General features: G+C 48.7%; 1 long non-coding RNA gene across 1 annotated transcript; it reads right to left on the minus strand.

The window, feature by feature from the left end:
- Positions 1–3,961: 3,961 nt before the first annotated feature.
- On the minus strand, positions 3,962–19,462 carry LOC103680626. Its single transcript, XR_573135.2, has 3 exons — positions 18,712–19,462; positions 15,062–15,159; positions 3,962–5,214 (listed from the first exon to the last, which is right to left on the minus strand). It is a non-coding gene; the product is annotated as an uncharacterized LOC103680626 (long non-coding RNA).
- Positions 19,463–23,167: the final 3,705 nt, after the last annotated feature.

Raw genomic sequence — 23,167 nt, forward strand, 5'->3', positions numbered from 1 at the left:
TCCTTTTGCATTTCAGTGGCTTCTCTCTGCTTTTTCCACAGTCAATAAACCTTCCCACAAAAATCTGTCCCGAACATCGAACTCAGGACTCAATTAATGATGCCTATAAGAGAGACCTTGTCTCATGATCATTAAGCAGTGAATCAGTAAAAATGTTGTAAGGAGGGAAATAAGCAAGACCAGACATAGGGGGCAGTATGATTTTTGAAGCCTTTGCTTTTTTTTGCACTCCGGGGTAGCCACACCCTTTTCCATATCAAAAGGTTAAGACACACATTAGTAGTATCATTTTCCCCCCACAAAGCCAAGAAAAAGGACGAGACTGTGTTACATGTCTTGTGAGGGAAATCAAGAGACGAGGCAGGTGCTTTCCATAGGGAATAGATTTCACCTGAGGTTTGGCATGGCAGGGAGACCTTCCACAAGGGCACCAATCAAGAGCCCAAAGGAGGTGGGGAAGCAACAGGAAAGGAAGAGTGTATGAGGCGATCGCTCCTCCAAAGAATAGATGTCTCACAAGAAACCGAGCTGTCCTGATAATGGACTCTGTCGGGTGGCTCACTTGTGTCCAGAGCAGGACTCAACCGTCAGTCTTTATCAGAGACCTACCAGGTCACTCTACTCTGCACTTGGGACTGAGGGGCACAGGCCCATAAAATGCCCAAAGTCAGATAATTCCCACCTTTCGTGGGGAACCAACTGTGATATCACAATCTCTGAGTCCTTAGTGAGGAAGGGGGCAGTGGGGTCATTTCGGCATCCATGGCTTCACCTAGGGAATAGCTCTCAGCTAGGCTCCACATCTTTGATCTTGGAAACCAACTTCCCCTACTGCCAGTCGAACCTGACTCCATTCTTCCAAGAGACCACAGAGCACAGAGGACCCCTAAGGGGGGGCTTTATGCAGTCAATTGGTGCAGTGGAGGAAGGAGATGTGTTCACGTTTCAAGTACACCCGTGTGCTCTATTTCCTGACACCAACCACAACCAACTCGCCACGTTCTCCAACAATTCAATTCATACTCCACAGATTTCAGGGCTCAGTCCCACAAGTCTGTCCCCACTGCAGAGGCCAGTCACAAATGGGGTGTTCAAGCTACCCACACTTCTGCCCAACCACAAGGTCAGGTACTCCCTCAGACCCCCTCCTTAGGTTTGATAATTTCACTAGAATGACTTACATCCACAAGTGGATGGATAAAGAAGATGGGCTCCATGTATACAAAGGAATATGACTCAGCCATTCGAAAGGATGAATTCTTACCACTTACATCGACCTGGACAGAACTGGAGTGTATTATACTGAGTGAAACACAGCAGTCAGAGAAAGACAAGTATATGGTTTCACTCATAGGTAGACTCTAAGAAACAGTGCAGAGGATCATAGGGGAATGGAGGGAAAACTGAACTGGAGGTCATCGGAGAGGGAGAAAAACCATGAGAGACATTTAAGTATATGAAACAAACTGAGGGTTGCTGGAGGTGAGGTGGGGGGGATGAGGTAATTGGGTGATGGGCATTAAGGGGGGCGCGTGATGCGATGAGCCCTGGAGGGTATACGCAAATGATATATTATTGAACACTACATCTGAAACTAACGATGTACTATATGCTGCCTAATTGAATTTAAAATTTAAAAAAGGAAAAAACAATTATAAATACACTGTAATAAAAGTTATATGAATGAAGGGGAAAAAAAGATCAACTCAGAAGTCAGGAAAGCACTTTACTTACATCGACCAGTTTATTATAAAGAATACAACTCAGGAAACGCCCAATGGAAGAGATGTGTGTAGCAAGGAAGGTCTAAAGGGGGTGGGGAGTGGTGGAGAGCTTCCACGCCCTCTCTGGGGGAAAATCACTTTTCCAGAATATTAATGTGTTCACCAACCTCTTGGTCAAGACTTTTTATAACCCGATCTTCAGCCCCCTCCCCTCACAGATGGCCAGTGGCTGGGGCTGAAATTTCCAATCCTTGACTCCCAGTTTGGTCCTTCTGGTGACCAGCCCCACTGTGATGCCATTTCTGGGCCCCACCCTATGTCAGCTATTTAGCCTAAACTCTGGAGAGGTCTGTTGGAGATTTTATGACTAACAAAAGGCTCTCCTATCCCTCAGGAAACTGCAAGGATTTTAGGAGTCCTGTGCCAGGAACCAGAAATTTATTTATTTATTTATTTATTTATTTATTATTTATTTATAAATTTTCCACAAAGCACTTCTTCAGGAAGGCTAGGCAGACAGGACATTGGGTTGCCTCTTTAAACTACTTCATGGTGGCTTCCCAGAGGGAGATCACCTGGACAGCTGAATGGCAGGATCATCTGTGATTTAAATGCTATTGTTTCCTGAAATCCTTTCATCCTTAAAGTGGAAATACCTAATGGGTCCTAAGTAAATGTCCTTTCTAGTGCTAACGAATGAACACACAAAATCAAGGGCACATGGTCCAAACCGAGAGAGATCTGAAATGCCGATTGGAAACCAAGTCTAGAATCCTCACTGGGCTTTGAGCTGAGACGGGAGAAGGATCCGAACTTAGGCGGATCCGCAGCTCTGCCTGCAGGTCCTGCCTGGCCCAGACACTAACCCAGAGCAGGGTTGAGTTCAAGGTGTCCTGACAGGGCAGAATTCTCCACCTTCTAGATCAGGGCTCTCTGATAAAAACCTAATGCAAGACACAGACATGGTTTCATGTTTTCTAATAAGCACACTGGAAACAAGAGCAATGAAAATGGTGAAGTAAATGTAAATGATGTTTTGGGTTTGGTTTTGTTTTTTAAGGAGGCTCCTGCCCAGTGTGGAGCCCAAGGCAGAGATTGAACACACAACCATCAAGACCTGAGCTGAGATCAAGAGATGGCATTTTAACCAACTGAGCCACCCAGGCACACTAAACAATGTATTTTTAATTCACTATCCCCCAAATGTTCACATTTCCACATGTGACACAAGAAAGGTGGCCACATTTCAAGGGCTCAAGAGCCACTCCGAGCTGGTGCTACCATATTGGACAGGGCAGACAGAGATCGTTTACATCATGGAATCCTATCGGCCAGTGCTGTTCAGGCTCCCTCAGGCTATACTGCACTTTGATTTATGAACATCCTGAAATAATCCACTTCTTCAGACTGAGTACTGAGACTCACATCTGTGCCAGGGATTCTCAAACCCAGAGTCAATGTGGGACAAAATTACGTACATGTTGCCAGGCATGGGTGGTAGTGGCTCAGTAACAGTTTAATCAACCTCGTTTAAACTCTCCATCTTGCTCTCACCTTAGCCACCCTCTGTAGAATGTGAGAAACCCATGAATGGAATGAATGATTATCAATCATTTTAATGAATGAAAATAAATTAATGTAGGCCTCCTCTCTACTCGCCTTGACTCCTGTTCTCCAGGCATTTACACAGTGATGAGGCTTCCATTGGCGTTCTCGCTCTCCCTGTATTTACATTCCATCAATGTCTCTTCGGTTTGAGATTATTTTTACTCCATTAAGGGGTACATAATAGAATATTATACCCAGAGGGTGTATCTTCCCAGTTCTCTGGACACATTATATTGGCTTCCAGTGGTCCCCAAGCAGGGAGTGCTTTGGCCCCCAGGGAACACTTGGCAATGTCTGGGTACATTGAAGGTTCCCAACTGTGGGCCGGGTGCTACTGGCATTTGGTGGGTAGAGGCCGGGGATGCTGTTCCACATGCTACCAGGCTCCCTGCAGCTCCCACAAGAGTTCCCTTGCCGCAAATGTCAACAGAGCCAAGGTTGAGAAGCCCTGTCTTAAGCCATGTCTGCTAACCCCCTTTAAGAAAAATGGGGGTTCCTAAGGGAGCCCTGCATTGGGCTCTGCATTCAACATGGAATCTGCTTGAGATTCTCCCTCTCCCTCTGCTCCTCCAACTCACGCTGTCTCTCTCTCTCTAAAATATACAAATAAATCATTTTTAAAAAAAAGAATGAAAAATGGGGATTCCTCCTGATCTCTTTTAACCCAATATTAAACGGTCAATATCTATCTCTATGGAATTAGTCACAGACCCCACTGATGTAAAAAGGAATACACCTATTCTTATATTTCAATTTTTTCAAAGTAGCGGAAGTGTTTTGGGAAGTGTTCTCTCAAAGCTCACTCTCTGGACCCAGTCATTTCTCCCCAACTGTTTTTCTCCATGATTGCAAATATGTATTTTCAAGCATTGTTAGACAAACTGGAACGGGCCCCAGACCACCTGAAATTGGACAACAGCCTTTCCTTTTTGAAAATTTTGCAAGACAGCATAATAGAAACGAGACATCTAAAGTTGCAGTAAATCATATCGTGTCTTTTATCCAAACTAAAATTCATATTCACAGAACAATTATTACTGATCAGCCATTTCACACCATTTTTCACCCCTTGTTAATGCTAATAAAGTGTATGAGTTTTGAATCTGCGGGTGGCTGACCAAAGTGTGACCCCACAGCATGTATAGCCTGTTAGAAGGCTGTGTGCCTCACAGTCAAATCCAACCACCATTTCTAAATATTGCAACTCACGAGTTTCGGATTTGCTTTCTTTTGTTCGCCACAAGTTTGGATACATTTGAAAATGTCCAAGAATAATGAGAATTGTAGACTTTACTTCTGAGATGGGAAATTACAAATAATTTTCATAACATCTTCATATTTCCCTTCTTGACATCGTACCACAACTTAGGTAAATGGCCTTTGGTTTATTCTTTGCATAATGTCCAATCAAGTTTTCTCCCTTCAATTATGCCATATTGTTTTACAGTACTCCTAGATAAGCAGGAAAGTGTAGGGAGCATGAAAATCAAGAGATAATATAAGGGAAATCAGATTGATTTCAAGTTATAAAATTAAATTCTACATCAATCCAGTAATAACTATTTGTTGTCTACTTTTTGCTGGATACTGCTTGTAGTTGATATCCAAAATCAAGACCACAGACCCAGCTATTAAATTTGTCTCATTCAAAAAGAATTAAGACCACACCCATCCAAAAAGAAAAGAATAGTAACCGATTGTATTAGAAATGTTTATAAGTTGGGTACCTGGGTGCTTCAGTCGGATGGGCGTTGGATTCTTGGTTTCAGCTCAGGTCATGATCTCAGGGTCCTGGGATCCAGCCCTGTGTCAGTTCCACACTCAGGAAGGAGTATGTTCCTCTCTCTCTCTGCTCCTCTCCCTGCTTGTGAGTGCTCTCACTCTGAAATAAGTAAATAAAATCCTTAAGAAAGGTATTTCTAAAAGGGAAGTTTAGAGTGATACAGGCCTAACTCAAGAAACAAGAAATGTCTTGGATAAGCAACCTAAATTTACACCTCAAGGAAACAGAAAAAAGAACAAAGGAAGGCCAAAGTTAGTAGAAGGAAGTAACATATCAGAACAGAAATAGATGAACTACAGACTAAAGAGACAATGGAAAGACTTTTAAAAAGACAATAGAAAGATCAACCAAAGACCCGGTTCTTCGAAAAGAACAAAGCTGACAAATTTTCAGCTGGACTCAGGGTGAAAAAAAGAATGAAAACTCATAAGCGGCAATGGAAGAGATGTTCCCACTGATTCCGTAGATATACAAAAGCTCACAAGAGACTACTATGGACAACTACTCCCCAACACACTGGACGACCTAGAAGAACAGGATAAATTCCCAGAAACATGCAACCTTCCAAGACTGAATCATAAACTGACAGTAATTCTGACTAGACCAGTTACCAGTGGAGAAATTAAATGAGTAATTGAAAGACCCTCAATAATCAGAAGCCCAGGACCAAATGGCTTCACTGTGAATTCTACCAAATGTTCAAAGGAAAATGAATACCAATCCTTCTCAAACTTTTCCACGAAAAAAAAAAAAAAAAAAAGAAGAAGGGCTTCCCAAATCATTTTAGGAGGCCAGCATTGCCCTTAACAAAAGCTGCCAAGACGCCACAAGAACAGAAAATTACAGACCAGTATATGTGATAAACATAGATATAAAAATCCTCAACAAAATATCAGCAAGCCAAATTCAACAATACAGTAACAAGTACGATCAAGTAAGATTTATTTCATGGATACAACGTGGTTCAAAATCCAAAAATCAGGGGCCCCTGGGTAGCTCAGTTGGTCAAATGTCTACCTTTGGCTCAGGTCATGATCTCAGAGTCCTGGGATCCAGCCCCACCTCAGGCTCCCTGCTCAGCAGGGAGTCTGCATCTCCCTCTTCCTCTAGCCCTCCCCCTGCTCCTGCTCTCTCTCTCAAATAAACAAAATCTTAAAAAACAAAACAGCCTATAGGCCCTTCCTCCATACTCAATACCTCAACTGTCAGGAAGTCCTAAGCCAGGCTTCAACCCCAACCCCAACACCAAAGTGACTCTCAGCTTCTCATTTCCAGCCAGTGAAGCAGAGTAGCATAGGCCACTCCCAAATATGCCATTTTCACACATTATTTTGGATTAAAGTTACTTAAGAAACAGCCAGTGCCAGAGGACACTCGGACCTTCCCTCGCTGCACCAGGAGGAAGAGAGGCAGCCTCCTCACCAGCCATGGGCAGGTGAGGGCCGAGGTGGCTATACAACCTTGTTACTTCACTAGATTACCACCCCAAGCCCAAACCCCTCATCTTGTCAACGCTTCACCAATTGACTGTTTCTATTCATGAAAAGCATTAAAAACAGTCCGCTTTGGTCACTTTTGAGCCTTGTGTTTTGGGGGCTCCTGTACATACAAAATTAAATGGTTTTTTCCTGTTCATCAGTCTTTTAAAAAATTTTTTTATTATGTTACGTTAGTCACCATACAGTACATCATTAGTTTTTGATGTTGTGTTCCATGATTCATTGCTTGTGTATCACACCCAGTGTTCCATGCAACACATGCCGTCCTTAATACCCATTACCAGGCCAGCAGATCCCCCCACCCCCTCCCCTCCTAAACCCTCAGTTTGTTTCCCAGAGTCCATAGTCTCTAATGGTTCATCCCCCCTTCAGCTTACCCCCCCCCTTCATTCTTCCCTTCCTTCTCCTACCAATCGCCCTGTTCATCAGTCTTATGTCAACTTAATTCTTGGACCAGCTGTAGAACCCAGAAGGGAAGAGGGAGAAGTTCTCACCCCTACACTATGAATCAAGAAAACAACTAGCCCCCTCTTAGTGCCTCTGCATTTCAGGCACAGGACGCATGTCCATTTTACCCCCGAGGGCCAGAAAAGGACACAGTGAACAGAGGACAGAATTGGGCCTTCAGTGTGGGAGCCCCGTCCTGCCCAGGAGGCCCTCCTGCTTCACACAGCTCCTTCCTGCTCTAAAATGGTAACATTCTGATGATTTGAATAAAAGAGAGACAAATGGAAAAGAAACTGGTCACTCTCCAGGAAGGGGATTTTGAGGGACTGGGAGAGACTGCAAGGCATGTGGGAACAAGGGGAGGCACATCCCAGTGCCAGGGGGTCAACACCAGCACAGCAGAGAGGCAGAAACTCCAGGGCCAGGGTTCCTCTGGAGAGGATGAGTTGTTTTGTAGAGTGGACAAAAAAACCGGGGTTGTCTGGAAGAGCCTTGGGGTACCTGCACCAGGAATAAGGTCAGGGCGGTGGGTCCAAGTCCCCCACAGCAGGGCCTGGAGCCAGAGCCGTGGCTAGGTCTATGACGGGCATGAGAACCTGTGAGGAGCAGCCCTGCCCAGCCCAATGCCAGAGCCCTCGGCCACTGGAGCCCAGAGCACCAAGGAGGGGTAGAGAGTGCACCAGGAAGGGAGGTGTCCCAGGATCCTCTGCATGTCACATCACATGGGCTGTGGTGGGTCACTGTTGGCCGTGCTGGCCAGCAGAAGAGGAAGGAGCTGGCTACGCAGGGGCAGGTGCTAGAGACGCCGGGGCTCTGCCCACACGAGATGCTCTCTGTACTGTGGATGTTGCTGCCTGACTCCTGAGGGGCCCAGGGAGCTCCAAGACAGCCCAGAGTGAAGAGTTTTCTCAGGAGGTGAGCCCCAGAAACAGAAGAAGCTGACAGAAGGCCTGTTGAAGCAGTTGCCCTGCTGGGCCACCAAGGATCTGTCCACTGGGTGTGTGTGTGTGGGGTGGCAGGGGCTGCGGCGGCATCCCCCCAACCCCCAGGAGTCATGGGCGGGGGACTGCTGGCCGGCAACTCCCCTAGAAGCCTGGCCCCAGGGCAGAGAGCACCCTCGGGCACAGGGCACTGCCAGCACCCCAGAGGCTGCGGGATGGGCCTTGGTGGGGAGTGCCGGGCCCCAACCACGCACACGGAATCTGCCACCATCCAGAGGTCACGGTTACTCTTCGGGGCTGCTTCTGGTCATCATTTTTCTACGCATATGAACATGAAACAAAACGGATTTTACTCCAAGTGCAGACTTTTCATTCGTGTCTTCTCACTACATCTCCCAAGCATCATTCTTTTCTTTCAGAAACACGAGTTTTGATGGCTGTACCATTCCACCGCATGGACCTGCTCTTCCAGGTGCCACCAGCACTGAGCCAGAAGCAGGTTGTTCACAGCTGGATTTTCCCGGGCTCCTCTGCCACTGAAACACAGAGACGATGAGGCCCACTTCCTACAGCCATGGCGCTGGCTCTGAGGCAATGCATGGGACAGCAAGGACAGCATCACCATGTGCACCTGCAGGAAACCCGGCTTATTATCCCTGCCTCTGCTCTAGCTCCCACATGAACCACTGGGAGAAAGCCCCTCAGCCTGCGGGTATGTTCGTGCCTTCCTCTTATCCGCCCTAAACTCAGGGTGATATACCCCAGTCCCCACTCTGGCCTGGTGAACATACAGACAGGCACCTCAAATGTCCTTACGAAGCCCTAGCCTCAACGGACAATAGAAGAGAGCCCTTTCCTGTGCCTAAATGGCAAAAGCAAGCAGCTGAGTACCCGTTCTTGCATTTCTAGAGAATAACAGGAGATAGTTTTGAGGGAGAAGAGTGTTTTGACGGAAAAGACTAGTTACATAATTACACTTCGAGCGAGATCAGAAACATTAGTGTGTGGGAAGCCAGTCTTGCAAAGAGATGTTTCCATTTATTTCCTATGAACACTGATCTGAACCTTTGGAAGCTGTTTTCTCAACCCTCCTACAGCATCTGCAATTTGGGGTGCTAGCTGTAATAATATTCAGGTCACAGGTTACCCTGACAACATTTGTTACCATTACAGCTGGACCATTACAAGAAGATGTTCAAATGTGGTGTTTTTCTGCATTACAGGTAGACCTAGCACTATTGTACTTTTTGTCTGTCTTGCCATGGTTGGAATGCTTAAAGTATTTATATACTGCCCTCTCCTTACCTGGATTTTTGTGATTTTTAGTGACCCCCCCTCACTGCCCTGGGACTATGGATCAAAATCTAAACTTTTGAATGTCCCTTAGGAGCTCTTATAACCTGGCTCCAACCTGCCTTTCCTGGTTCTTCTCCCTGTCATGTCCGTGTGAAACCTCTGCTGGGGAGCGCCAGCTAGATGCTGGCACAGGGTGACGTCTTGGGCGACAAGAAGAAATTCTCTGGTGCGGGAGACACGGTGAAATACTAAACAGCCATGTGTTCCAGTGAACATTCGCTGAGTGCTTACCACGTGCTGGGCGTTGTCCTAAGGTCCTCAGGCACAACTCAATCAACACTAGGAGGGAGTAGGAGTCTTATTCCCATTTGAGGGATAGGGAAACTGAGGCACAGAAAGGCTCAGTAACGTGCCTAAATTCATCAGGCTGGGCTACTGAGTCTGCAGGGTTGCCCACATTGCCTTCAGCCTGTCTGGAGCATGGTGCTTCAAACCCAGGGGAGAGCAGAGCAGGCAGCCCGGGATTCTTGAGTGCATTGTGCAGATCTTGGCTTGCTGGGGGTGCAGGGGAGAGTGAATCACCCCACCTCGATGTGAGGTTGGGGAAACTTCCTGAGAACAGCTGGCTGACTCAGATCCTGAGATCGGTGTTGTTTGGCCTTTCCTCTCGCTGTGTCTCGCCCTCCACAGCCTGAAGAGGCTGAGCCCATTGACCCTCCCACATGCCTCAGTCCTGCCACTGTGCCCTGAGTGGACTCAGTGCCCAGGGAGTGACGCGGCTACAAGTGCAGGGTGGCAAGAGGGGCCACCACTCAGAGTGAGGAGTGGAAGGAGCCACAATGGCCCTGAGAGGGACTGGGGGCCCACTGACCCCAGCCTATGGGGCCTGCGTGCAGGTGACAGCACCTGCTCCATCCACCATGGAAACAGCACACGATGGGAAGACACACAGGTTTCAAGTCCACGTGAAAGTCTCTGTGACCAAAATTAAAAGGGGAACTTTTGCAACATCCGTGACATTGAATATTGTTAATGAGTTAATCATCATGTTGGGTGGTGTTTACTGGGCTAAGTGGTCCGGACCCTGTGTCACAGCACTAACAGAGCAGAGTCAGGCCTCCAACCCAGATTCAGAGCCCAACTGCGGACTCAGGTCTCTCAGCCACTTGGTACTCTGATGTTACCAACGAGTAAGGTATGTGAGAGCCCATAAGGAAGGGGTGACTCTCCAAGAGAAAAATGGCCAAAGGACGTGTTACGGGCTGAATGGCATCCCCCAAATTCACAGGTTACAGTCCTTGCCCTGAGCATCTTCAATGTGACTGTATTTGGGGAGAGGGTCTTTACAGAGGGGATTAAGGTGAAATGAGGTCACTAGGGTAGGCCCTGATCCAGGGGGACTGGCACCCTTACAAGAGGAGATCAGGACACAGGCACACACAGCGGGATGACCAGGTGAGGGAAGACAAGGGGGGGGGGCAAGGAGAGAGGCTGCTGGAGACACCAGCCCAGCCATCCCTGGATCTCACACCTCCAGCCTCTGGACTTGACAGAAAATAGATTCCTGCTGTTTAAGAAACAAACTACTACAGAATATAAACTGGAAATCCCCCCCCCCAAAAAAAATAATAACTTATGGCTAGTAAACTTTGAAAATGTTCTCTTCATATGTTCTATTTAATGTATCAAACTGGCCCAGATAAAAACGAACAAAAACCAAACAAACAAAAAGCCCATTAATGTCGATGTTGGTGAAGGTGGAGTGAGATGGGCACTGCTGTCAGGAGAGCTGACTGACCCAAAGTTTCTGGAGGAAAGAAGTTTCGATTCTGAGCCTATCGAATGTTGGCAAAGATGTGCAGAACCATGGGGGTCCTTACATCTGCTGGTGGGAGTACAAATGGGTATTACTGCTCAGGAAAGTGGTCGGGCGTCATTGTGCAGAGTTGAAAAGGCTCCAACTCTGTGGCCCACCAAGGCTGTTCCTGGGTGTGTGACCTGGGGAACCCTTCCACCTGCGTGCCAGGAGGCAAGCACCAGGATGCTGGAGGCGCTGTGAGCATCCCGTCAGGTATGTGCAGAGCTAGACAGCCAAGGTGTGTATGTAGGAAAGATTCGTGACGTGGGAAGAGAGGAGCAAAGTCACAGAAAAACACAGGACAGGAGTTTGCCTGAAATCTAAAAATATGCAGCACTAGTATTAGCTTTTTAGGCTTAAGTTTACCTCTAGGAAAATCATGCAGAAAACTGAAGGAGAGATAAACATAAAATCCCTCGGCAGGCCTGGAGGGCTGTCCATGCTAGACGGGGTGGCAGGGACATGGGCAGGCCACCGCTGCTAAACAGGCATGTGCTAAAACGAAGAGAATCCTTTCTAAGTAGGAACTATTTTGTAATTAAAATAGTAGAAAAATGAACAGAAGAAAAAAATCGTAACATTATTTTTGGGCGGTGGAATTGTGGGTGATTCTCATTTTCTGCCTGTTACTTGTTTGAATTTTCTGTTTTTTAAAAAGGCTATAGTGATCTTATGATCGTCCTTTTTTATTATAAATCTTTCAAGCATACAGGAAATACTGGGAATGATATAGATGAAACACCCAAATATTGATTGTACCAACTGAACAAATCTTGAGATTTTGCCAAATTGGACTGTTTTCATTTTCATGTAAGAGAAGAGACAGAAAAAGTTGAGCTTGTCTGGTGGCCCCACCAGCTCCTCTTCCTCAGAGGCCACGCCCCGTCTCAACTCCGGGTGTACTCCTGTCCATGAGCTCACACGTTGACTGTACATGTAAATGACTATAGTAACGCTCCTAGAGGTTTAAATGTACAGGAACATTCTCACGCTCTGTGGATTCTCCTGCAACTTGTTTTCCCCCTGAACAGATGCTTGTGAGACTTCCTCACGTTGGCTCGTGTAGATCTTGGTCATTCCTGTAACTGCTATCATGTTTTCTGTTGTGTGAAGAGCCCAGGATACACATTTCTGTTGCCTGATTGATGGACACTTGGGTATCTGTCTCTTTGTTTTTCCCTGTTATTGAACACGACACTGCAAGAGTGTCCCGTGTGTGTCTCCTTGGGTACAGGTGTGAGAACTCCAGGTTTTAAGACCCGACAGGAAGGGCCTCCAGGATGGAGAGGACAGATGTGGTCACCTCGCCCAGACATGACCATATCATTCTCTGGGAGCATATGAGCACGTGTTTGCCCACTTCCCCGTCTCACCTGGGTAGTATCAAGTCTTTCTAGGACTCCCAATCTGAATAATGTAAATGCTACCCCATCATGGTCTGAATTCTCCTTTCACAGTGCTTTCTCAAACAGACGCACAAACGTTACAGATGCCCTTCAAAGTACATGATGAGATTTTATCTTTGGACAGTGAGACTCGTGTGATGACAGTGGGCACAACCAGGCAGGGACGGCTGTGGAGTCACATCGAATGTAGACTTTAGAGGCACAGAAGGGGCAAAGGACCAGCAAGCACAGTGGGCTGGCCCTGGCTCAGTCTACGACCTCCCCATGTTTGTGAGCAGGACCCAGGATGAGTAGTTCAAAGCCATGGCTATGAAATCAGAATGCATGTCTGTCTACAGTAAGAGAGACACACATGTGAAATGCTCACTGGCCTCCCATCCCTCTCCCGGGGGGTCCTCCTGTCAAAATGACTCCTATCAGCCCAGGATGGCTACAGGGAGTGCAGAGGTGGGCACAGAATTAGCACCAACCGCAGTACTGGAGCAGAGGGCAGAGGCTGTGGCAGGAGCAGGAGGAGCGGTGGGAGCCGGGGCTGCCAGGCCCAGGGCGGGGTGGGGATGGGGCCTCCCTCCTCAGCAGGATGGGGAGATTCTGCTTCTTGGAGACTCCAGGTACTGTGACAGGACAGAATTCACATTCTGTGCTCCAGAAAGGTTTCCTCACAGCAAGCTGGGGATGCCCACTGGGTCATCAGATGTTTAGCCCTGCTCTGTCCAGAAGAGGCAGCAGCTGGGGCGTGGTGCTGAGGGGCTCCAGGAGACTTCTGGCCCATCCATGCACTCTGCAGACCATCTCCCGCCCCAGGTCTGGAGCACAAGGTGTGGGGCCTAAGAGGTGTCTGGGATCCCGTCTCATCCGACAGGATCTGAAATATACATTTCACCAGCAGCTTCCTCGGCGGCTCCTTGAGATTTTAAAATAGCAAGAACCTGCGGTTCCAAAGGTCACCCATTTCAGAAATACTGTACTCAGCAAAATACCCCACCCAGCAACTCCAGAAATCGCACGAGGAAGGGTCAGACTGAGGAGGGCCCAGCCTGGCAGCAGACGACGTCGGGATGCCTCAGGCTCTGTCCTCCCCATGTTCATGACTCAAGAACTCAAAACTATTTGCCTCTCTAGTTGTTACCTAGAAGGCAAACCTGATTCCATCACTTTGCTGCTCAAAGTCCTTGGGGGACTCCCTACTGCCCTCAGCACAGATTATTTTAAAATGTTTTTTAATGAAGTAAAACCCTTTTTCAAACCGAATCTTAGAATCCTAATATCAGAAGCAGGTGTAAGTGGTGAATTTCACTACCTGTCTGTAAGCTCAGGTTTATAATCTTCCTGTAAACCACCCAGTACACGAGCTAACATATCTGGGGGTCTGCCACGAGTCTGGATTAGGGACATAGCCTATCAGAGGCCGGCCTGGGTCTGGAGAGTAGATCGAGCCTGGGGCCCTGGCCGTTAGATGCCCGATTTCACAGGTCTGGGCACTGGGCACTCCCTGCATGGCAGAGCCGGCCATCCCCAGGCAACCCAGGCCTGGCCCTGCCCACATCCGCAGGCAGGGATCTGTCTACACTCTCACAGTCAGAAGGCATTCCCTCTGGCTGAGGGGATGTCCCTCTTCCCTTCCTCCAGGACTCCAGAGGCCACTCATCGACAAGATCCAGCTCTAAAGCCACCTTCCGTCCTCTGAGAGCCCCTTGGCCTGGGGGACCCGCTTGTGGAGCATCTCGTGAACCATTATTAGTCACCTATCACATTTCATCATCCTTGTGCCTCTCCCCAGTGGTGCTGTGAGCCACACGCATCCTGAGGACAGGTGCATCTTCTTTACTCCTTACTGCCCACCATGTAGGCGACACCACGCATAGGGGAAGCCCTGAATTTGCCATGGTGAAGGGGTGACTAAATAAAGGAACTGATGATTTCTTTTTTTAAATAAAACTTGCCTCCTTTGGGGAACTAAGAAAAAATAAGGCTTTTCATCAATGCTATCAGAGTTGCCCCCCTGAATGAAACATTAAAAGTAAACCATTTCCTAGGGACCCAAGGCACACAATTCACGCTGGAAACTTCTTAGAAGGATGAGGTGAAGGCCCTGCAGCTGAGGATGTTTCCTGGAACTTGGGAGCAAAGTCCGGGTCTCTGGCTCCCATGAAAAATGAGGCTGCTGCTTCCCAGACGCCCATGGAAACAGCCTGGTTATTTCAGAGCTGAAGGAAGGGCCAATTACAGATGGTTTTGTTGTGAACCACGAACAAATGGAAGAAATTCTGGGCTAACAAAATGTAAATTTCAATCTGCAAAGAAACCTCAGAACACAGCTCCCAGGACAGTAGAGGGTCCCACATTTCCCAGCGCTAAAAATGCCGGGCTGTGGCAGGCAGGATTTTGTTGTTGTTGTTGTTGTTCAACCTCTTTGACATGTAACAAGAACAGAGGAAATCAATGCAATTGCGATTTCCCTCTGAGCTATGATCTCTTTAATCACGGCCGCTTCCTTACCCAGAGTGATGCCGTTGGGCTCCTCCGGCGGCTGCCACACCATCCACACGGACTGAGTGTCACTTCTGGCAACACGAGCCTCACTGGCAGGCCCGGGGCTGGAGGGAGGAGAGGAAACCATGAGGCAGGTGCCTCTACGGTGTTACGTGGAGACATGACGTGGAGACAGCCCAGGACTCTGTGGGCTGGCCGAGCATTCTCTACCACAGCTGACTCTGTGCATGGACCAGACACTCTAAGGCCACAGATGACTTCTGGAATCTAGCTGACTCCGTGTGGCCCCCTAATGATGGTAAGAAAACACCTCATTTAGAATCCAGCTCATCTGCTTTTCCAACTTCTAGAAGCGGTGCTCACACACTGTGCTGGGAGCCCATGAGTGCAAGGGGTGCGAGGCTGCAAGCACATCAAGCTGGAGGTCAAGATTCTGCCCATCTGGGCTGAATCCTTTCGGGAGCTTGACACCTGCCAGCAAGTGTTAGATAAATCAGATGGCCTAAAGTCCCTCCCCACTGACAAAGTCACGTATTTACAAGGAGTGATTTTTCTCGTATGCACCATCTTAGAAAATTAAGAGTTGGTGCGTACATATGCACAAAATAATTCCGTGTGATGTGGCGCCTTTGCCTCCAGCTCACAGCCGTTGTAAATATATTCACGTAAACAGCCCGGTGAGTGAGTGTGCGGCCAGCACCAGAACTTGTGGTTGGAGCTTACCTGACTCCCAGATAAGAGGCAATGGGCTTGGAGCAATGCATACAGAGACAGGAGGATGTGAATTACAGTCATTCTGGGGCCACTGAATTCTGCCTCTGGTTATTAAGCTGAGAATGGTATTTAAAAGTTTAAACCTGTGTTTGAATACATCTGTGACCCTTGCACTTGGTAACCTAAACGTAAGGAGGCTATGGGCTCCCACACCAGGACCAACTGCACAAACATGCAAATTTTGATGGCAGCCTCATGGGGTCTCCATCCCCTGCGCCATCCCCAAAGCTGATCATTTGGATTGCGCTGAAATGAGGGAGAGGAAAACATGCCTCCAATCACACTGCAGGAGAAGAAGGAAAAGTATTCTGTGACGTACAGACTCTACTTTAGGAAGAGGAAGTTGTGACTGACCAAGGTTGGAGGCTCCTTTTTCTTTTCGTTTGTGTAACCGGGACGCCATGGCTTCCCATAGTTTTGCAAACAACCTTGTTCCAACTGCCCCCGTCAGACCCTAGCCCCCCGAGGCTCTGCACCCAGGAAAGGATGGTGTGCAGAGCTCCTTCCTCTCCTTGACTGAAGCCCAGCGCTGGTGCTGTCTCCCAGCAGAACACAGAGATGCCTTCCAGCTCAGCAGCCAAGCACAATGGGGGCTAATTGAATGACTTCAGCCGACATGTATCAGGAAATCTACAGTTGTCCTACTTCTGTGAGAAGCTTCTGATCCTGAACGTGTGTGTGTGGGGGGGAGCAGTATTTCCCCCAGGATATACACCCCTCCCTGACTATTTGCTACAGTCAGTGTAACAATAAAAATGTAAAAAGAGATAACCTTTAAATGTCTGACAAACTGGAAAAACATATTTGCTGATGATTTAGACGTCCATAAAAGCAGAGCCATCAAGAGGTGCTTGTGATTCTGGCCCAGAAACACAGGTGCAGGGCAGTGTGGGAGCCCGTGGAACCCACCACACTCTGTGTGGGACCTTCTAGGGACCTCCGGGCATGTGGACGATGGGAGTGGGTGGCACCACGGAAATCAAGGCACCCAGGCTGGGAGTGGGGCTCTTAACCCGATCTGTGCTGACACTGCCAGCGGGGCGTTTTATGGCCCCCGCCCACCCAGCCTTTACTGCACTGCCTCTCATAGAGTTATGACAGAAATTTGCAGAAGTTCGTAATTAGGCTGTAGAAATTCACTCCAGGCTGAAATTGGACATATAAATGCCCAGTGACTGAAAAACAATTCTGTTTTGTTTTCCTCAACTGAAAAAAGGGGTACAAAAGTGGTTCGAAAATTAAGTTAAAAATGACAACTGTCCCGGTTGTTTGGGCTGTTCAAGCACACCGCTACCGTACTGTCATCCTCGGTCCGCTCTAGGATGAGGGGAGAGCTGGGGACTCCGTTGCCAATGCGGACGAACGTCAGCACCCGGACCTCGCATAGCATGAACTTCTGGAGACCGGCCAGCAGAGCCGACTGTGTGTGGTTCCCTTGCACGATGGGACTGCGGGGCTCGGGGGTCCAGGTCGTTGGCCCAGAACAGAATCTGGAGCATCCACACACAAGCGTGCATGGTCATGGGGATGCAGGGTGCCAGGAGGGGGCCTCTCAACCACAAGGCAAGGACCAGCAACTGCGGCTTCTCCCCCACAGCAGCGGTGTTTAAGGCTTATGGATCTAGTTTCCATATGCTGGTATTTAGTGGGGAAGATGTGCTCCAGAGCAGAAGAGGAGCTGAGTTAGGACCCAGCCCATGGCAGGGGGAGCTGCCCCTGAGCCGTGATTTCCAAGAGCTGAGGCACACAACAGCAGGCACACCAACCACATCCACTAGAACGAGGACTTGGTCATAAACACCGACACTGTGCTTCCTACAGAAGGAGCCAGCGCCCCCTCGGTTTCCCAGATTCTTGGGAAATTGGGCTCCTGCCTCGAGAGAGTTGCTGGAATTCCCTGCACCCTGGGCCACAGTCCCCCTGGGCTCTGTGCTGCTGCCCATGCACAGACACAGCACCCTGGGAAACTCCCGTCCACGGCCCTGCCTGCTCCTGCTGGTTTGCTAAGTCCTCACTCACAGCTCATCCTTCCTGAACTGGTCCCTTAGTCCAGGACCCAGAAGGCCATAAGAGATGGCGGTCCTCAGGGAGGAGCTTGAAAACAGCAGGGCAAGCTCTCTTCTCCAGGACCCAGGTATGTGCTGTGGAGTTGTGGCCACTACACCTGCCCAGTGAGATTCCCCACGTCCAACAGGGCCTGAGGGAGCAACTGAATGCCCATGAGAACAGGAGGGGGAAAACCAGAGACTGGGGATCAAAACCAAGGAAAGCCTGGAGTTCTGATGCTGGAAGGCTGTACAGGGAGTAACAGACAGGTGTGGGGCCCTATGGGCCACATCCAGGAAAATCCGTCCCACTGCTCCGGGGAAGTGATGTAAACAAAAGCACAGGTGGATAAGTGCAGGTAAGACTAAACCCAGCAAGGGCCCCCCAAGAGGCAGAAAGGTGCTCGCCCCTCCTGCTGTCGCCATTGCCCTGGATGGCCCAGGATGCTGGCGTGCGCACCAGCATGCAGGTAGCTAAGAACACCCACTCAGCACATGCTAGGAGCACACCGCAGCTCACAAAATCAAACCCCCTTCCCTCTCAGACCAGATCAGAGCCAGCCACCATGATGACTCCCGTTGTACAAGCCAGGAAGCAGAGGCTCGAGCTTAAGTAGCCGGCTCCTACCCATGTCTTGTTTGGGCCTATGTTAGGAGGTTGTAGTCGTGCCTCGTCACCAGATGGCAAGGAAGTTTAGAGGAGAAAACAGATGTGAACATCACAACACAGGACGGTGCTGCAGGTCTGGAAGACGCCCTGCGCTCCTTAGTCTAAGGGAGTGACACGCAGGAGCACCTGCACAGTCTAAGCACAGGACAGTCACCTCTGACACATACCTTGTAGCCCAGTATGAGCCCGTTCTGGTCCTGTTCAGGCACCAAAGCCCACGTCAGTAAAATCTGGGTGGAGCTGACGGCCTCAGCAGACGTGTTTTCAGGAACGTCTGAAGGAACTGCAAAGGATGAGTAAAACAGATTGGTGCCCAAAGTCCAAAGGCTTCAATAAATAAAGGTCTAATTTTTACCTAATCAAGTTGTCCTTGAAAGAGCAACCAGTTCTGAGCATTTTGGAATGATCAGATTAAGCCGGCAGAGGTATAACAGAAATGTAAATCTCTAATATTAGCAACAAATCCCACAAATCCTGGGTATGTAGGAGCTCAATTTTATCTGAATCTACCCAGCAAGAAAATGTGCTTGGTCTATTTTTAGATTAACTTGTGGGAGCTGCAGACTTGGATCTCAAATGGGAAATCCTCACTCTCAGCCACCCGGGCATCCATGACGCCCCACCTGCGCCATCCCCACTGCTCTGTAGTTACCCAGAGAGCTGTGGGCAGACTGGTTCTTTATTAGCCCATAACACTGTCTAAAACAGGTCTTTAAGAAAATGGCACTATTATGCACAAACAAGCACTAAGCGGGGTTTTTCCCCTTCCCATTTTTTGGAATGGAAACAGATTTATCTCTACCACCAGCATCTTCATTACAGGAAACCTGCTCGAAGCAGCCTTTAGAGAAGACTAGATGGTATCTTGGCTATTAGAGCACAGAGAATGGCTGCAGATGGCAGGGGTTTACAGAGAGAGCGAGAAGGCAAACGGGAGCGGCAAACGAAAACATAAAACATTTGCATTTATCCCTTCTTTGTAATTAAACAAAGCAGAACCAGAAATACTTATAAAAGCTGCTTTCTAGAACTTTAACCCACATCTGAGCATCGGCTTAGTACAGGGCCTGGCAACGCGTGCTCCTCCAAGGATTAGGGTCTTTCCTTCCGTAATTCACTGAAAATAATGCCAAGTGATACAACCTTCCTGGTGTGCTTTCAAAGCAGTCAGAATTTAAAGAAAAGTTTTCTGCAAAGATGATGTGATTAAGAAGTGGGTCAAAAAAGAAAATACTGGTGTCCCGCCACAAAGTGTTTGGTAGGAGCCAAATCCTCAATCCTGGAAAGCCACTCTGCTGTTGCCTGCCCTGACCAACCTTCATAGCTCCTGGAGATGGGGCGCAGATGCCACCTCCTTCCTGGGCCTCCACCACTCCCCAAGCCAGGGCGGTCCCTCCTCCCTATGTTCTGCTGGCACCATGTCTTATTTGGGCCTATGTTAGGAGGTTGTAGTCGTGCCCCGTCCCCAGATGGCAAGGAAGTTTAGAGGAGAAAACAGATGTGAACATCACAACACAGGACGGTGCTGCAGGTCTGGAAGACGCCCTGTGCTCCTTAGTCTAAGGGAGTGACACGCAGGAGCACCTGCACAGTCTAAGCACAGGACGGTCACCTCTGACACATACCTTGTAGCCCAGTATGAGCCCATTCTGGTCCTGTTCAGGCACCAAAGCCCACGTCAGTAAAATCTGGGTGGAGCTGACGGCCTCAGCGGACGTGTTTTCAGGAACGTCTGAAGGAACTGCAAAGGATGAGTAAAACAGATTGGTGCCCAAAGTCCAAAGGCTTCAATAAATAAAGGTCTAATTTTTACCTAATCAAGTTGTCCTTGAAAGAGCAACCAGTTCTGAGCATTTTGGAATGATCAGATTAAGCCGGCAGAGGTATAACAGAAATGTAAATCTCTAATATTAGCAACAAATCCCACAAATCCTGGGTATGTAGGAGCTCAATTTTATCTGAATCTACCCAGCAAGAAAATGTGCTTGGTCTATTTTTAGATTAACTTGTGGGAGCTGCAGACTTGGATCTCAAATGGGAAATCCTCACTCTCAGCCACCCGGGCATCCATGACGCCCCACCTGCGCCATCCCCACTGCTCTGTAGTTACCCAGAGAGCTGTGGGCAGACTGGTTCTTTATTAGCCCATAACACTGTCTAAAACAGGTCTTTAAGAAAATGGCACTATTATGCACAAACAAGCACTAAGCGGGGTTTTTCCCCTTCCCATTTTTTGGAATGGAAACAGATTTATCTCTACCACCAGCATCTTCATTACAGGAAACCTGCTCGAAGCAGCCTTTAGAGAAGACTAGATGGTATCTTGGCTATTAGAGCACAGAGAATGGCTGCAGATGGCAGGGGTTTACAGAGGGACCGAGAAGGCAAACGGGAGCGGCAAATGAAAACATAAAACATTTGCATTCTCCCCTTCTTTGTGCACCATAAAAATGCGGGTAGCAAGGTTTTGCTCTCTCTACAGTCAACAATTACTAATTAAACAAAGCAGAACCAGAAATACTTATAAAAGCTGCTTTCTAGAACTTTAACCCACATCTGAGCATCGGCTTAGTACAGGGCCTGGCAACGTGTGCTCCTCCAAGGATTAGGGTCTTTCCTTCTGTAATTCACTGAAAATAATGCCAAGTGATACAACCTTCCTGGTGTGCTTTCAAAGCAGTCAGAATTTAAAGAAAAGTTTTCTGCAAAGATGATGTGATTAAGTGGATCAAAAAAGAAAATACTGGTGTCCCGCCACGAAGTGTTTGGTATGAGCCAAATCCTCAATCCTGGAAAGCCGCTCCGCTGTTGCCTGCCCTGACCAACCTTCATGGCTCCTGGAGATGGGGCGCTCCCCAAGCCAGGGCGGTCCCTCCTCCCTATGTTCTGCTGGCACCCCAGGCTCACTCTGAAATCGCCCCCTGCTTTCAGTGTGATGAGTCCTTGGACGGCCGACTCCTCACCGGACATGGTGCTCCAGCCTCTTGCTCGTCTCTGATGTCTGGCCTGCGGCCGGGCAAAGGGCAAAAGGCTGGACAAGGGAACCTGGAGTCTCATGGCATAGGAAGCCTGGGTTCAGTTTGCACCCATCCAAAGAGAATTAGGTGAAGGATGTTCCAGAGATTTCACCTATCCCAGTGACAGTCTCAAGGGCCCTGTTGCTCTGAGTTTAGGCAAGTTGGAGCCTGCCTCGACCACGGAACCCACTGAGATATTCTCAGAGAAGTAGCTGGTGAGCTGAAGAGAGGCTTCAGGGAGGGAACTCGACATGGGCAGACAGTACACATGGAGGCCAGGGACACAGTCCCTGCAGCCTGGAGGGCTGGCAGATACCAGAGGGGATTTCATTTGTAAAGTACCTCATGGCTAGAGAAAGCAGAGGTGCACACATCTTAAATAAGTCAATATGACAAAGTGTTCTAATTCTCTAGCAACCCCTCAGAGCAGGCAGTAACCTCCGTGCGTCACAGTCAAAGCACCTGAGCTGGGTGGCTTGCCTGTGGCCATCCCGCTGGGACGTGGCAGAGCTGGGGTTCAAGGTCCCATCTCTCTGACCCCAACACTTGTGCCATTTGTCCTCATGTCACTGACCATTTCATCTGGGCACCAGGTACCCTCAGGGAACTTGTCTGTGGCCTTTCCTGGAGCACGAGTCGGACGGTGATCCATGGAAGGTGGTGAATGCCCGGGGTGGGGGGGGGCAGGGGAGAGGGGCAGGATGGGGTTTCCTGAAAGATCCCATGGCCAGAGTCCTGGCAGTAAGAGTAAGAAGAGGGACCGCAAATCTGCTCTTCCCCTGAAGAGTGTCTGATTCTGCTGGGTCCCCACTTTCTGAACCTCCTATTTTCCTGGAGAAATGTGATTTTCCCCTGGTCTCTGTTCAGTCCAGTGGGGCCTCATGACCACAATTTATTTAGCCCCGGATTTCACCACAATTTTAGACTCAAAAGCCCCAGGAAGATCCTGAATCAATCCCCATGGAAGGGAGCTTATGTGGTTAGAGACCAGGCAGAGCGTCTCCTAAAGCACGATACAGTGATGGAAGGCACTCATGGGTCCCAAGGCAAGGACGATGGCTGAAAATGCATTCTTCCTTCCTTCCGGTCATTAAACTCGGGGATTCCAGAACACCAAAAGGTGTCGTAAAGTTCATTCTGATGGAAGCAATAAATATAGTTAGGAACTTGTGCTTGCAGGTAAACAAGAATTTAGAGAGCATCTCAGGGACTTTAATATTAAAAAAAAAAAAAACTCTCAGAATCTGCTGCCCATCTGCAGTCCCACAGCCCACCAACTCGTGCGTGGACACCGAGCCCCCAGGATGGGCAGTGCTGACGCAACATCCAGGGAGGGCAGCAGAGGGGCACTGGCCATGGCTGTCAGGTGCCTCCATGCACATGGCATTTCTCCCATTACCTCTGGTCTCCACCCAGGTCCCTGGGCTCTGTGCAGCCCCTCTGGGCTGTGGGTTCCCCCAGACCTCGCTTCTCCTGCCTGCTGCCCTGCTCCCTCTGGACCTCAGACTCTCCCTCCTCACGCCCCTTGCCCCACGTCCAGCCTTCCCCCACCTCAGTGCACCAGACCAACCAGTTCTTTTCATTTTGTTAATTCAGAATTTTGGAT

The sequence above is a fragment of the Ursus maritimus genome, unplaced genomic scaffold (genome assembly GCF_017311325.1).
Source record: "Ursus maritimus isolate PB19 unplaced genomic scaffold, ASM1731132v1 scaffold_266, whole genome shotgun sequence".
In the NCBI taxonomy this organism is placed as follows: domain Eukaryota; kingdom Metazoa; phylum Chordata; class Mammalia; order Carnivora; family Ursidae; genus Ursus; species Ursus maritimus.